General features: G+C 37.6%; 1 non-coding gene across 1 annotated transcript; it reads right to left on the minus strand.

Annotated features, from left to right (window-relative positions):
* Positions 1-13,937: 13,937 nt before the first annotated feature.
* LOC141716075 (small nucleolar RNA R71) lies at positions 13,938-14,044 on the minus strand. The gene has a single exon (XR_012572805.1). It is a non-coding gene; the product is annotated as a small nucleolar RNA R71 (small nucleolar RNA).
* Positions 14,045-15,084: the final 1,040 nt, after the last annotated feature.

Consider the following 15,084-nt stretch of genomic DNA (forward strand, 5'->3'; position numbering starts at 1 on the left):
GAAATTCAAATGGGATAGCTTCTTGTGCCATAGACAACTTTCAACTGAACTTGCTTTGCTGAAGAGACAAGTAATAGATTCTGCATCTGTAGAGTTGAAGTCAGCTAAGTACACATTTCCTTTTCTAACTCCAGTTAGAACCACTTTGTTTTCTTTCTTACTGGTGACAACACAGGCTTCTGAATTGAAGGAAATTGTATTCCCTCTATCACATAGTTGACTGATGCTCAGTAAGTTGTGCTTGAGACCATCAACTAATGCAACTTCATCAATTATGACATTCCTTGTTGAAATCAAGCTATATCCCATAGTAAACCCTTTGCTGTCATCTCCAAAGGTTATGCTAGGGCCAGCTCTCTCCTTAAACTCTGTGAGCAGGGAGAAATCTCCTGTCATGTGTCTTGAACAGCCACTGTCCAAGTACTATAGATTTCTTCTTTTTCCCTGCACACCATAAAATCAATCAAGTTGATTTTGGTACCCAAGTTTCCTTGGGTCCATTCTTGTTAGCCTTTCTCCTAGACTTCATTCCTCCTGCATCTTTAGACTTAGGTAACTTTGAGTCAACCTTGATCTTAGATGTAGTTGGTTGAGGTGTAGGGTTAGTCACAGAATCATTTAGCACATTTGGAATTTGATAAGGCATGGATTGTGCAAACATGTTATTCCACATAGACATATTGTATGGCATTTGAGGCATACCAAATACAGCAAGATAAGGATTGTTAAAATATGGCATGTTTGCAAAATGTGCATAAGGATTCTGTTGAGACATAACAGGCATAGCATGCAGAGGTGATGCAGACATATTAGGCATGGAAGAAGGTACAGGAATGGGAGTTTTCTTAATAGATTTGCAATTAGCAGATAGATGATTAACACTACTACAATGCACACAGCTTTTTCTAGGAGCATACTTATCAGGTGTGTAATTGTTATGTCTGTTAACCCCTACCTTCCCATTTCTATTAGATTTCCTTTTAGTTTCCTTTTTATCCTCAACCACTTTGAGCCTATTCTTTAACTGTTCTAAGGTCATGTGCCCTATATTCACCTTACTGACATCTTTGGAAGTGCTTGCTTCTCCTTTGACAAAGTTCTTGGAAATTGAACCAAACTTTTTGTTGAGTTTCTTTAGATTTTCACTTTTAGAAACATCTGCCTGTTTTAATTGAGGAACCTTCAACGGATGCTCCTTTTCTTCCTTCAACGGATAATTTTCATCATCCGTTGACAGCCCATCAATTAATTCCAGTTTCTTTTTGTTTTTATCCCAGGCAGTCTCACAGAATGATTCAATTCCTTGGACCTTGGCAATTTGAGCACTAACATCCCTAGATGTCTTCCAGGCTTTAATCACCTCTTGCTCTCTCTCTAATTGATTAGAAAGTATTTCTACTTTCTTAACAGATTCAGCTAGTTCATTTTCAACAGATATACAATGTAGCTTAGTTTTCTCTACGTCAATCAACTTATCTTCTAACACAGCATTTCTATCACTTAAAAACAAATTGTTCTCTTTAATTCTACTATTTTCTTTAGCAAGAGATTTAAGAGACACACGCAAATGATACAGTTCAGTAGACATGTCATTAAAAGCATCATTGCACTCTTCTTTAGTAAGCTGTGTTAAATCAGTAGTGATTACCTGGTTGCTTGATGAACTAACTTCATTTTCCTCAGAATCAGCCATGAGAGCCAAGTTGACATATTCCACATCTTCATCCTCTTCTTCTCCATCAGCTGCCCAGTCTTTTTCTTGAGTAATGAAAGCCCTCTCCTTTTGCTTGAGCAGATCAAAATATTTCTTTTTGTAATCTACTTGGTCAAATTTCTTCTTTTCAGAAGTTGGCTTTCTGCACTCACTTGCAAAGTGTCCACTTGTACCACAATTGTAACACTTGAACTTGGATTTGTCCACCATGTTCTTATGAGGTTTAGTGGCTCTAGTGTTTTTCCTAAATTTCATCTTTGCAAATCTCCTGGACAGAAATGCAAGATGCTCATCAATACCATCAGAGTCATCTTGGCTGGAGTTGTCTTCATTCTCAACAACTTGCTCTTTACCCTTGCTTGATTCTGATTTGCTTGTGCCAATTTTGAGACTTGGCATTGTCTTCTCCTCATTCCTGGTTTCCATCTTCTCACTATCAGCTACAAGAGCAACTGTTCCTCCTTTTCTCTTTCCCTTTTCCAACAGCTCATCCTGCTCCATTTCAAGTTCATAAGTCTTCAAAATTCCATATAATCTTTCAAGAGTGAAGTTCTTATAATCTTGAGAGTTTCTCAAAGAAACAGTCATGGGCTTCCATTCCTTTGGCAGAGACCTAAGAAATTTTAAGTTGGAATCCTTGACTTGGTATACTCTACCATACAGCTTCAGTCCATTCAACAGCTTTTGGAATCTATTGAATGTGTCATTTAAAGATTCATTTTCTTCAAAATGAAAATACTCATACTGTTGAATGAGAAGCTACATTTTGTTCTCTCTGACCTGCTCAGTTCCTTCACAGATAATTTGTACAGTATCCCAAACTTCCTTTGCAGTTTGGCAATTGATGACATTGTCAAACATATCTTGATCTAAGCCATTAAACAAAATGTTCATGGCTCTTTTATCCTTGCGGATTTCTTCCATGTCTTCAATAGTCCATTCTGCTTTTGGCTTGGGAATGGACTGTCCAACAACAACTGTTGCAGTAGCAGCTGTGGCTACTTTGTGAGGGATGTGAGGACCATTTTCAATACAGTTGATGTAGCTTTCATCTTGAGAAAGAAGATATAAATGCATCTTTACTTTCCAGTGATGATAGTTATCATTTTCCAGGACAGGGATCTTTACACCAATATCCTTCCTATTCATAATGGTAACAGGAGGATTCTTCTGTGCACTCATCTTTGTTAGTTTCCAAGATCTTTAAACTCTTTGTGTGTCAAGAGCTTGCTCTGATACCAATTGTTATTCCTAGAGAACTAACAATGAGATTTACAGAAGGGGGGTTGAATGTAAATCTCAAAACCTTTTTGAGTTTTGAGCAATTTCAAAGGCTGTGGGTTTAAGATAACCAAGTGTATGAATTGCTTTAAGCTAATACAGACAGATATATATTCAAACACTAATATAAAAGAACACAACAGACCTTAAAAACTTTTCTGGTGGATTGTTGTTCCACCAGAGATGGTATTCCAGAAAATCTGTGATTCAAGAAGTTGATCACAGCAGCGTCCTAGTACAAACTAGATAATTTTTCTCTCAAGATTTTTCTAAACAGCTCTGGAAAAATTCTTATCTAATTACTAGCTACTGCTTGGTTTATATATCACCAAGTTTACAAGTGAATACAAAGATAAAAATACAATAATAAAATAAGTTCTCCACTTGTTTCTTTTCCATTTTTCTCCAGTGCATTGTTGACTATTGCCTCTTTATACTAGAGTAGAACGGCTGCTTTTTCTGATGTTCCTGAAATAGGCTACCACATCTCAGTTGTCTCTGTCAACCCATGTGCCTCTGTTTGTAGGTACAACTACCACTTGTCAACTGCTATTCAACAGAACATCCGTTGAAGCCTTCATCCGTTGATGGCTTTATCCGTTGATGTGTTAGCAGTTGAAGCTCTATCCGTTGATGCACTCATCCTTTGATGCACTCATCCGTTGAAGCTTTAGAGACATCCGTTGAAGCTTTGTTTCTCATCCGTTGAAGGTCTTTAAGTTATCCGTTGACACCATTTCATTTATACAAAATTACAAGGCATGAAATACTTACAATTAGCCTTCCTATCTGCATATCCTCTAGTAGTCAACATGACTTATAATATCCCTCAACATTTAAGAATTATATCTCAAATTTAGAGACTGAGATGTGCTACAACACTAGACTTATTTCTAAGTAAAGCTACACCATCAACGGATAGCCAAAATGGTCTTATCCGTTGAGGCTACAAACACTAGATTTCTACTTAAGTGTTTTGTTAAACATATCATCAAACTAATGCACATATATTCCTAACATTAACCACCAACCATATAACGTCATTCTTCCTCAACATTCTCGGAAAATGAGTCACAAAATCCATAGTAATATTTTCCCACTTCCAAACTGGAATATCTAGCTGCTGCAATAATCCACTAGGCCTCTGATGGTCTATCTTCACTTGTTGATATGTAAGACATTTCCCCACAAATTCAGCTATGTCTCCCTTCATTCCACTCCACCAAGAATGCTTCTTCAAATCCCTATACATCTTAGTGGAACCTAGATGAATAGAGAATGAAGAACTATGAGCCTCCTTTAAAATTTCCTCACAAATTATCGAGTCGGCGGGCACACACAGTTTACTACCCAACCATATCATGCCCTCATCATCAACACAAAAATGTTTTTTCTTGCCACCTGCCACCTCAGATCTAACAGATTCCAAACATGTATCACTCTTCTGAGCTTCCTTAACTCTTGAAAGAAGATTTGGTTCCACTTTCAAACTTGCAATGCTACCTCCTAACCCTCTACCATACAACTTAATACCCAACCGCTCCAAATCTAAAATAAGGTGTGGCTGAGTAATGAGAGATGCAACACTCCCCAAGTTCTTTCTACTAAGAGCATCTGTCACTACATTCACCTTTCCTGGATGGTAGTGAATATTTGCATCATAATCCTTAAGAAGTGCATGCCAGCTTCACTGCCTCATATTAAGCTCTTTCTTAGTAAAGATGTATTTCAAACTCTTGTGATCAGTAAAGATGTCACAAGTCTCTTCATAAAGATAATATCTCCAGATCTTCAAAGCAAAGACCACTACTGCTAACTCCAAGTCATGGGTAGGAGAGTTCACCTCATAGGATTTAAGCTGCCTAAAAGCGTAAGAAATCACTTTCCCATGTTGCATAAGAACACACCCCAATCCTCTCTTAGAAGCATCACTATAAACCTAAAAACCTCCACTCCCTGATGGTAACACAAGTATTGGAGCAGATACTAACCTCTTATTTAACTCCTGAAAACTCTTCTCACGATCATCGTTCCACTCGAACTTAACGCCTTCCCTCATTAGTTGAGTCAATGGCAAAGCTATGGAAGAGAAACCCTCCATAAAGCGCCTATAGTAACCTGCTAAACCCAAGAAAATCCTAACCTCTATCACGTTTCTAGGTCTGGGTCAATTAGTAATAGCCTCGACTTTCGCATGATCCAACTCAATGCCTCTACCAGATATAATATGCCCCAAAAATGCCACTTCCTCCAACCAGAATTCATACTTGAACAATTTTGCAGACAACTTTCTCTCCCTTAAAATTTCAAGTATAGTACGTAAATGCTCCTCATGCTCCTCTCTTCTCCTAGAGTATATCAAGATATCATCGATGAAGACCACCATGAATTTATCCAAATAATCATGAAAAACCCGATTCATCAACTCCATAAATACCGCGGGTGCATTCGTCAACCAAAAGGACATCACGAGAAACTTAAAATGACCATAACGAGTGTGAAATGCAGTCCTCGGAATATCTTCCTCCCTAACTCGTAACTGATGGTACATGATCTCAAATATATCTTTGAAAAGTACTTCACCCCTTGTAACTGATCAAAGAAGTCATCAATGCATGGTAAAGGATACCTGTTTCTGACAGTCACTTTATTCAACTCCCTATAGTCAATGCATAATCTCATGGAACCATCCTTCTTCTTCACATATAACACAGGAGCGCCTCATGGAGACACACTTGGCCTGATAAATCCCCTATCCAACAATTCTTGCAACTGCTCCTTCATTTCTTGTAACTCAAGTTGTGTCATTCGATAAGCCGCCTTAGAAATAGGCGCATCACCTGGAACAAGTTCAATAGTAAACTCCACCTCCCTATGTGGTGGGAAACCTGGTAGCTCATCGGGAAACACATCTGTATACTCTTTTACAACTAGATAATCCTCGAAGCGAGGTTCATCCTTTTATGTTGTTAGGCCTCAATGATACTATAGAAGGGGGTTGAATATAATATCTACAATCAATTCGATTATAAACATAAGTATGTAACAGAAAAAAATTTATTCAATATATCAAACTCTGTTACAGTAGGTTTAATCTACTCTTTCAGTGATGTATGATATTACTAAGAGCTGCTAGGGTTACAATAAATAATATTCTCGTGAATGATAACACATATAGTGTAAACCCTAATATGTGTTTATATACTACACAGTTACAAGATATCTCCTAATTGATATGATATGTTATGTTTCCTAAAATACATCAATCAGAGATTATCTACTGTAGTCCTTTAGCTGTACAACTCTCCAAGCATATCTTCTTTTGTTTAATCCAGATCCTTTCCTATAAATCAGTCGTTTTTCATCCCTTAAGTGTATCCGCACTTAAGTTCTGATGTAAATCCTGATGGCTTAATTTATGATAACTTCCTGTCTTCAGTAAGTTCTGATTTCCAGTTAAGTTCTGATAGTAAGTTCTGAAACTAAACAAATCAGATTAGACATGACATCACAAATATATCTAATAATCTCCCCCAACTTGTAAATTATAAAAATATACAAGTTTATAGATTAGATGATGTCAAAAACATTTAAGTACAAATGCAATGAGAGTTTATATGTACAACTAAATACAACTTACAGTCCATGCAGCCTTTACCAAATTCACTGAATCAGCCTGAATCCATAATGATTCCTTGCAAAGTCTGATACCAGCTTGGTCTCTGCATTTCTTTTAACTTCAAGTAACTGAGCTTTGACTTGCTACAGTTCTTCATCTTCAGTGTCACCAATCTGATATATGGCAGCTCTGAGTGCAGAAATTGGATTTCTTTCAAGTCCATCTCCCAGTCTGATTACCCTTGGATGTGTAGAATCTTCATTATAGCAAAAGCATCTTCCTTTAAGAATTACTTCTACCTTAGCAGAATTCTTCCTCAAAGGAATTTCTCTTCCATCATCCTCAGTCATCATTGGAGTATACTCTATCATTCTTGCACCAGAAATTCTGAGTAAATCTCTTATTATCTTCAGAATATATTCTGACCATTTCCTGATAACATCAGAATTTACCTCCAGTAGATAATGAATATCTTGGAGCTCTTTGACAGATTTCTTCAGCACATCAGAGTCAGATAATCTATAAGTTCTGCCATCAATCAGAAATAAGATCAATTTCTCTTTTTCTTCATAACCATTATAAGTATCCATCACTACTTGAGCAGAAAGCACTTTGTCAAGGTGCTTCTGTGTGATCTCTTCATATGGCTTGTTAGTCAATGTGAATGGATCTCTAATATCAACTTCTATCCCAGTCTGCAATTTCTCTCTGTCAGAACCTAATCCAGAAGTGTCTCTAGCTTGCTTGGCTTTTACCCCAAATGCTGCAAGTTGATTCAACATCTGATTTGTCTTAGGCTGAACTGGAATAGACTTATTCCATAGCAGCTTCTTCTTATCTTTTAATGTTAAGTTGTCTATGTCAACTTGAGTAGTGTAATAGGTTGATGTCTTGATAAATTGGTCAGGATTTGTAGTTTCATCTGTAGCTTGCTGTTCTGAAATATCTTCAGGATTTATTAAGTTCTGAACTTTTTCACTCTGAACAACTTGAGTTATGTCAGAGGTTGTCTTAGATTCTTTTTTCATCCTCTTTCTCTTCATGGTTTCAACTGTTTCATCTTCAGCAGCAGCATCATCAAAGACTTGAACCATCTTGCATACAAGATCCATCAAAATTTGAGGAATCTTCATCTTCTATTTCTTGACTGTCTCCCCAACTTTTCCTTTTCCCTTTTCTTTGGGATCAGTAGTAGTTTGAGATCTAGTCCTTGATCTAGGAATCTCTGTGGCAGATCTTTCTCTTATCACAATCCCCTTTTCTTTTGGCCTTGGTGGCTTTTTAGCATCATAAGCTTTTGACTTGGGTTTGCTCTTCTCAGCAGCAAATCTAGCTTCTTCTTCACTTAATTCCTCTAAATCCACTCCTGGATTATCCTTAAGGAATAGTCTCTTCGCCAATTCTTCATCAACAAATTGAATTTTGGGATCTTTGTAGAAGAATGTTGCTTTCTTTCCTTTGAATTTCAAAGTCTGCAAAAACTTCTGTGACTCTTGGCTTCCAGTTTGGACTATCACATCAGAAGTAGTTGTCAGAACTTGATCATCAGTATTTGAAGTATCAGTATTTGTGATCAACAAAGGAACATCATGATATATTGGCTTCTTTCCTTCCTTATTCCTCCCTTGAATAGCAGATCTATCAGAGTTCTTGCTACCAGACATTCTCTGATGAGAACTTTTCTGTTGAGTGGGAATTCTGCTCAACTGCTTCCCTTGACTTTGACCTCTACTCTTTTCAGAGTTTCCCTGGTCATCTCCATGATCATCCTTTTTCTTCAGTGTTTGGCTTGGTGAGAATTTGGACTTAACTACCTTCTCCCCCTTTTGGCATCATCTGTCAGGAGTAGAGAAAGAAGGAGTTCTACTGAAGATTGGATCTCATTTAACTGAGTTTGTTGAGCAGCTTGATTTTGTAATACCTCATCCAGTTGGGCCTGCTGCTTGGCTTGAACAAGCTCAATAGCATTCATTTTTTCTTAAATTGGTCTGATAAACCTCTTCTTGTCTAGATTTTGTATCATGGCTAGCTTATCAGCTGTTTCCAGAAGTTTATCAACCTTTGCATGAGTCTTGGAGTGTTGACCTTGTGGAGTTCTTGTACTGAGAGCAGTGACCTTTAGTTGATGCTTGAAGTCAGAACTTGTCAGCAACTCATCAGCTTTTGAAACATGTTCTGTCAGAACATGTGGGCTGGGAATAAAATCAGTATCATTTTATTTATGCATCCACTCAGCCCCTCTAAAGGTTTCCTCCCATGGAACTGGAGCAGCCTCTTCCTCAAACTGGAAAATGCCTCATTTCCTGTAGGCACTGGAGTGTTTACTGGAGCTGACTCTCCAGAACTTGCTAGAATCTCCTCATCTTCAGATAACACCAAGGTGTGTGTGGTTGTAGGAGACTCTGAAGTAGTTGCAGGTTTGTCTAAATTCTGATCTTCAGTTCCAAGATCAAGAATTGGTGTTGTTGGTATCTCAGCCTGTAAAATTGGAGAAGTAACAGGAGTTGGCTGTTTTGTAGTTGGAGCTTCTAGATATAGAATATTAGGTATATTCAAATTATGAATATCTATTTCAGGACTTGCCACTTATTCTTCAACATCATCTGTAGCTTTTATTGGAGAGTGAGGGGGAGAAATCACATATTCTTGTACAGGTTCTGATCAGTGGACTTCAGGAATTTCAGATTCCTAAATCAGAACTTCTTCAGCTGCTGGCAGGGCTTCAATCATAATAGGTTCTGATGAGATCAGAGATTCCTGATCCCCTTCCTCAGCATCTTCAGCATCCTCAGATTGAGTTTGTGCAATATGCACACCTGCTCTCATCTTCCTCAATTTTGATTTTCTAGATGGAGGGGTGACATGATCTATATCAGAATGTGAAGACCTTTTTCTTTTCTGAATGCCAGAATCTTCAGCTGCTTTCTCCTTATGAAGGGTTGACTCTTCAGCTTCTTCTGTCTCAGGTTCTGATGCAGGAACCTGGACCTGTTCTTTCTGACTGTTTTTATCTCACCTAATTATTTTTATTGATCAATGTTGCATTTTGTGTAAAGCAAGCACTTTGCACAGCCTCAGCCCAGAAGTCGGTAGGCAATCTTGCTTCTTCTAGCATGGTTCTTGCAGCTTCTATGAGAGTTCATTTCTTTCTTTTCAACAACTCCATTTTGTTGTGGAGTTTCAGAAGCAGAAAACTCTTCTTTTATCCCCTTACGTTTGTAGAACTCTTCCATAGAGCTATTCTTGAATTCAGTTCCATTATCACTTCTGATGATCTTCACTTTGTATGTTGATCCTTTTTCCAGGCTCCCTCATATGATCAAGAAGAATGGATGGCGATTCATCCTTGGTGTGCGGAAAATACACCAACGTGTATCTTGTATATTCATCAACAATTACGAGTGCATACCTCTTCTTGGCAATTGATATGACATTCACTAGACCAAAGAGATCAATATGAAGTACATGATATGGGTCAAGAATGGAGGATTCAGTTTTACTCTTGAAATATGTTTTTCTTTCCTTGGCTTTCTGGCATGAGTCACATAAGACATCAAGAGTAAACACTGCATTGGGCAATCCTCTCATAAGATCTTTCCTCACAAGTTTATTGATAAGTGGATTTTATATCTACTTGAAACGCTTCATTATAAGCTTAAGTCGGTGGTTTGGACTCAAGTTGTTGATATGTTTGATATGTTTTTGTATTTTTATATTATAGGCATCAATTAAATGAAGAAAGGAGCTTTTCAAGGGAATATTCTGAAAAGAGATCAGAATTAGAAGCCTAGGCCATTTTCAAGTTGTATAGAATCTTGTTAGCTTTGCGTGGGCAGTTGAATTGCTTAATTCTGATGAGCAGAACTCAAGATACGGATAAAAGAAGATTTGTCATAAAATTTCCAGAAGGCCAGCGCGGTCGTGCCAGAACCAGCACGGCCGCGCCAGAACTAGAGCACCCGCGCTCCAGAAATCACTATTCCAGCGCGACTGCGGCCGAAAATAGCGCGCCCGCGCCCTGTTTCTGCACCAGAATCCTGATTTTAGTCAAAAGTGAAGATTTTGAGAGTCTTGGTAATCCTGGAGCCTATATATATCAATAAAAAGATGTTTTTAACAACAAGGAGCAAGGGGAGAGCAATAAGAAGACCTAGAGAGCACGAGATTGCTACGGAGAAAAAGACTTTTATTTTCTTTAGTATAGTTGATACTTGGATGCTTGTTTTTAATTTTTCTTTGAACCCTAGTACTCTTATATTGTTTATTATCATGCTTTCATTGGAACCCATGGTGACGATGAGCTCAGTTATGAACTAATCGTTATCGTGGGGTTCTAACGGATTTATTTATAGATTTCTATAGTTAACTTGTTTCAATATCTTGGTGTGTGGTGATTGTTTGATATCCTAGTATTGGTTGTACTTATTCGTCTTATGTTCATAGCTAACATATAAGATAGTGTGTTAATCTCTATTGAATCGACAATGAATATAGGGATTTAGAACTTGTCATGCTAGCATAGGTTCATGTATTTATTATACTTGATTCGTAGGTAATTTTAACCATCTTAGTTGCCCTATGTAATCACGATAGATAACTTGCATATTAAACCTTTATGTTGTCAAATTCTATAGACATATAGGGTCTGAACATAATTGGTGTCTATTCAGCTTCTATCTCTTTTGTGGATGTCTGGTAGTAGGGTATTCGTACAACGACAGTTGGCATTTACTAGTTTCGTGTTATCTGATTTGTTGTCATCACCACTGCATGCTAAGGTTAAGAACAATAACTTTGAATGAAGTATTTAATAAAGTTTAAATCCCATGTTTGTCTCATATAAGTAATTCAACCTCAATTCTATTAGTTAATGCTATTTAGTATAATATCTTAGTTTAATAAAAATCCAATTTGTTATTTGTCTTAGCATTGAGCGATATCCATACATTATTGAATAGGTGCATAAGTTAAACTTAATCGAAACTAGTCTCTGTGGGAAGGAATCCGACTGATATCTTATACTACTTGCGAATATGTATACTAGCATGAATTTTAGTGCATCTTTTCATCCTAACAAGTTTTTGGCACCGTTGTAGGGGACTCGGTGTTAATTTTTAGTTTATATGCTTGACATCAGTGGTCGTTAAAGTTCACAGACTCGAATTCTTTTACTTTCACGGTTTACTTATTTGTATTTTATTGAGTGGCTTTTAAGTCATCTTATAAAGCTACGTAAAGCTTTGAATTGGTGTTTTGAACTCAAGTTGTTAGTGTTTTTAACGTGTTTTTGTAGTGTTTTGCATTTCAGGCATTTATCAGGAATTCAGGTGAATTGGAATTATTTTGATGCTAATATGGTGCTAGGAATGTGTCGGGAATAATGCTCGTGAAAATACAAGCTCAAGCCAATAAGAAAATAATAAATCAGAATTTTCTCCAGAGAGACGGCGCGCTCGCGCTATAGTAGCGCGCGACCGCGCCAGGAAAGCAGAAGTGCAACGCGCCCGCGCTGGTTAAGCGCGCGCCCGCGCTAGGTCGGGGAAATAAAATCCTGTTTCTCATGGAATTTTGATTCGTTGGATTTCTACTCTGCATGGGCTGCTATATATACATAAATAAAGATCGTTTTCATAACAAGACGTACCAGAGCTTAAGGAGAAGGCGTAAGAAGACCATACAACACAATTCAACGAAGGCGAAGATGATCTAATTTATTCATGTGATTCTTAGTTTTAAATTGTACTCTTGGATGCTAGTTTTCTTATTTGTTGAACCTATACTCTTGTTCACGTACTTGGTTTATTTATTCAGTATAAAGACTACGTTTATTATACCATGCTTTCATCGGAACCCACGTTGATGATGAGTCCGATTATGGGCTAATCATTATCGTGGGGTTCTAGCAGATTTATTTATGGATTTCAATAGTTAATCTTGTTTCGATATGTTAGTGTGTGATGATTGTATAATAACCTAGTATTGGTTGTGCTTATTCGTCTTATGTGCGTCGCGAACATATAAGATAGTGTGTTAATCTCTAATGAAGCGAGAGTGAATTTAGAGGTTTAGAACTTGCCATGCTAGCATAGGTTCATGTAATTATATTACATCATGTGTAGGTAATTTTAACCATCTTACTTGCCCTATGTAATCTAGATAACTTGCGCATTAAATCTTTGTGTTGTCAAATTCTATAGACATATAGGGTCTCAACATATTTGGTGTCTATTCAACTTCTATCTCTTTTGTGGATGTTTGGTAGTATGTTATTTATGCAACAAAAGTTGGCATTTAGCAGTTTCGTGTTATCTGATTAGTGTCATCACCATTGCATGCTAAGGTTAAGAACAAGAGGACTTTGAATGAAGTATTTAATGAAGTTAGAATCCCATGTTTGTCTCATATAATATTCAAACCCTTTCATCTATTATTTTCTTACATGTTAAGTAGTATCTTAGTTATAATCAAAACCAACTTGTTATTCATCTGAGCATTGAATAATAGCTATATCATTGTTGTATAAGTGCATAAGCCGTAAAGTTAACCTAAACCAATTTCTGTGGGAAAGAACTAGAAAGAATTCTATATTACTTGCGAACGCGTATACTTGCGTGAAATTTAGCGCTTTTTCTAGCCCTAAAAAGTTTTTAGCACCGCGGCCGGGGACTTTGTGTTAATTTTTAGTTTATGTGTTTTTCATCAGTGATCATTAAAGTTCATTGACTCGGACATTGTTACTTAATTGTTTTCTTTGCGTGTTTCAGGTACTCTAGCGAGCGTGTATGCATACGCATTCGCGATCTCGTAAGAGAACTCTGGATCAAGCGGAGGAAGAAGTTGTGGTTCATCGACAAGTTTGAGGAAAAAGAGAAGATCGAGGATGAAGAGAAAATAGAGGAAAAAGAGAAAGTTGAGGAACCAGCTATAGTAGTAATGGCATATCAAGCAGAAAATCCGAAGGCGTTGATGGACTATTCTCAGCCTAAGATCAATGATATTCAGTCAAGCATTTTCAGGCCATCCATCTCGGCTAACACCTTTGAGATCAAGTTAAGCATGATTCAGATGATACAGAATTCAGTTCAGTTTGGGGGTTCTCCTATAGAAGATCCCAACATGCACATCAGGGATTTCATCAACATCTGCGACACTTTTAAGTTCAATGGGGTGACTGAAGATGCTATCAAGCTGAGACTTTTCTCATTTTCTCTGAGGGATAAGGCTAAGTGTTGGTTACATTCTCTACCAGCAGGCTCTATTACTACATGGGAGGATCTTTCTTAAAAGTTTCTCACTAAATTCTTCCCTATGGCAAAGACGACTACAATCAGGAATGCTCTTACTCAATTTGCGTAGAAATCTGGAGAATCTTTGTGTGAGGCTTAAGATCGCAATAAGGAGATGCTAAGGAAGTTCCCACAACATGGCATGCCTGATTGGATGATCATAAACTGTATCTATAATGGTTTAGGCGCACAATCTAGACCTATGCTCGATGCAGCGTCTGGAGGAGCCTTGTGGGCCAAAAGCTATAAAGAAGATTATGAGTTGATTGAGCTAATGGCAGCTAATGAATACCAGTATCCTACACAAATAATGTTGTAAGGCAAGGTAACATGAATTCTAGAAGTGGATACAGCTACTGCGATAGTTGCTCAACTTCAAGCTTTGACGATGAAAGTGGATTCTTTGGCAAATCATGAAGTTAATCAAATCACTAATGTTTGTGAGCTTTGTGCGAGGGCACATGAGACTGAGTAGTGTGCTATTTCTAGCGAATCTGCTCATTTTGTGAGCAACTTTCAGAGATCACAGCATCAAGCTCCAACCATCTATCATCCCAACAACCACAATCATGCTAACTTCAGCTGGAGCAATAATCAGAATGTGGTGCAATAACCTTATCATCCATACACAGCAAAAAAGTATAACCCTCCTGGTTTTCAACAACCACAATATGCACCAAGGCAACAACTTCAACTTCAGAAGTTACCTCAAGCTAATGAAAAACCTGAATTGGAGGAGTTGAGGGTCATATGCAAGAGCCAAGGTGTTTCTATCAAGACACTGGAGAATCAAATTGGGCATATTGCTAATGTGTTACTGAATCGTCAACCTGGAACACATCCTAGTGATACTGAAGTACCAGGTAAGAAGGAATCTAAGGAGAATGTTAAGGTAATTATATTGAGGTCTGGAAAGGTTGAAAATCTTGCAAAAGCTAAGGCTCCAGAATATGAAGTAGTGGCTGATAAAGAAGAGCCTAAGGAAGTAGAAGTGGAAGCAAGGAAGACAATTGTTGTTAACACTCCTCTTGAGGGTAATACAGGGGAAAAACAGGTCTATCATCCACCTCCTTTTCCTAAGCAAAAGATGGACAAGCAATTTGCTAAGTTCTTGGAAGTTTTCAAGAAACTTCACATCAATATACCTTTCGCTGAAGCTCTTGAAAAAATGCCTAGTTATGCGA

The sequence above is a fragment of the Apium graveolens genome, chromosome 3 (assembly GCF_009905375.1).
Source record: "Apium graveolens cultivar Ventura chromosome 3, ASM990537v1, whole genome shotgun sequence".
Classification (NCBI taxonomy): domain Eukaryota; kingdom Viridiplantae; phylum Streptophyta; class Magnoliopsida; order Apiales; family Apiaceae; genus Apium; species Apium graveolens.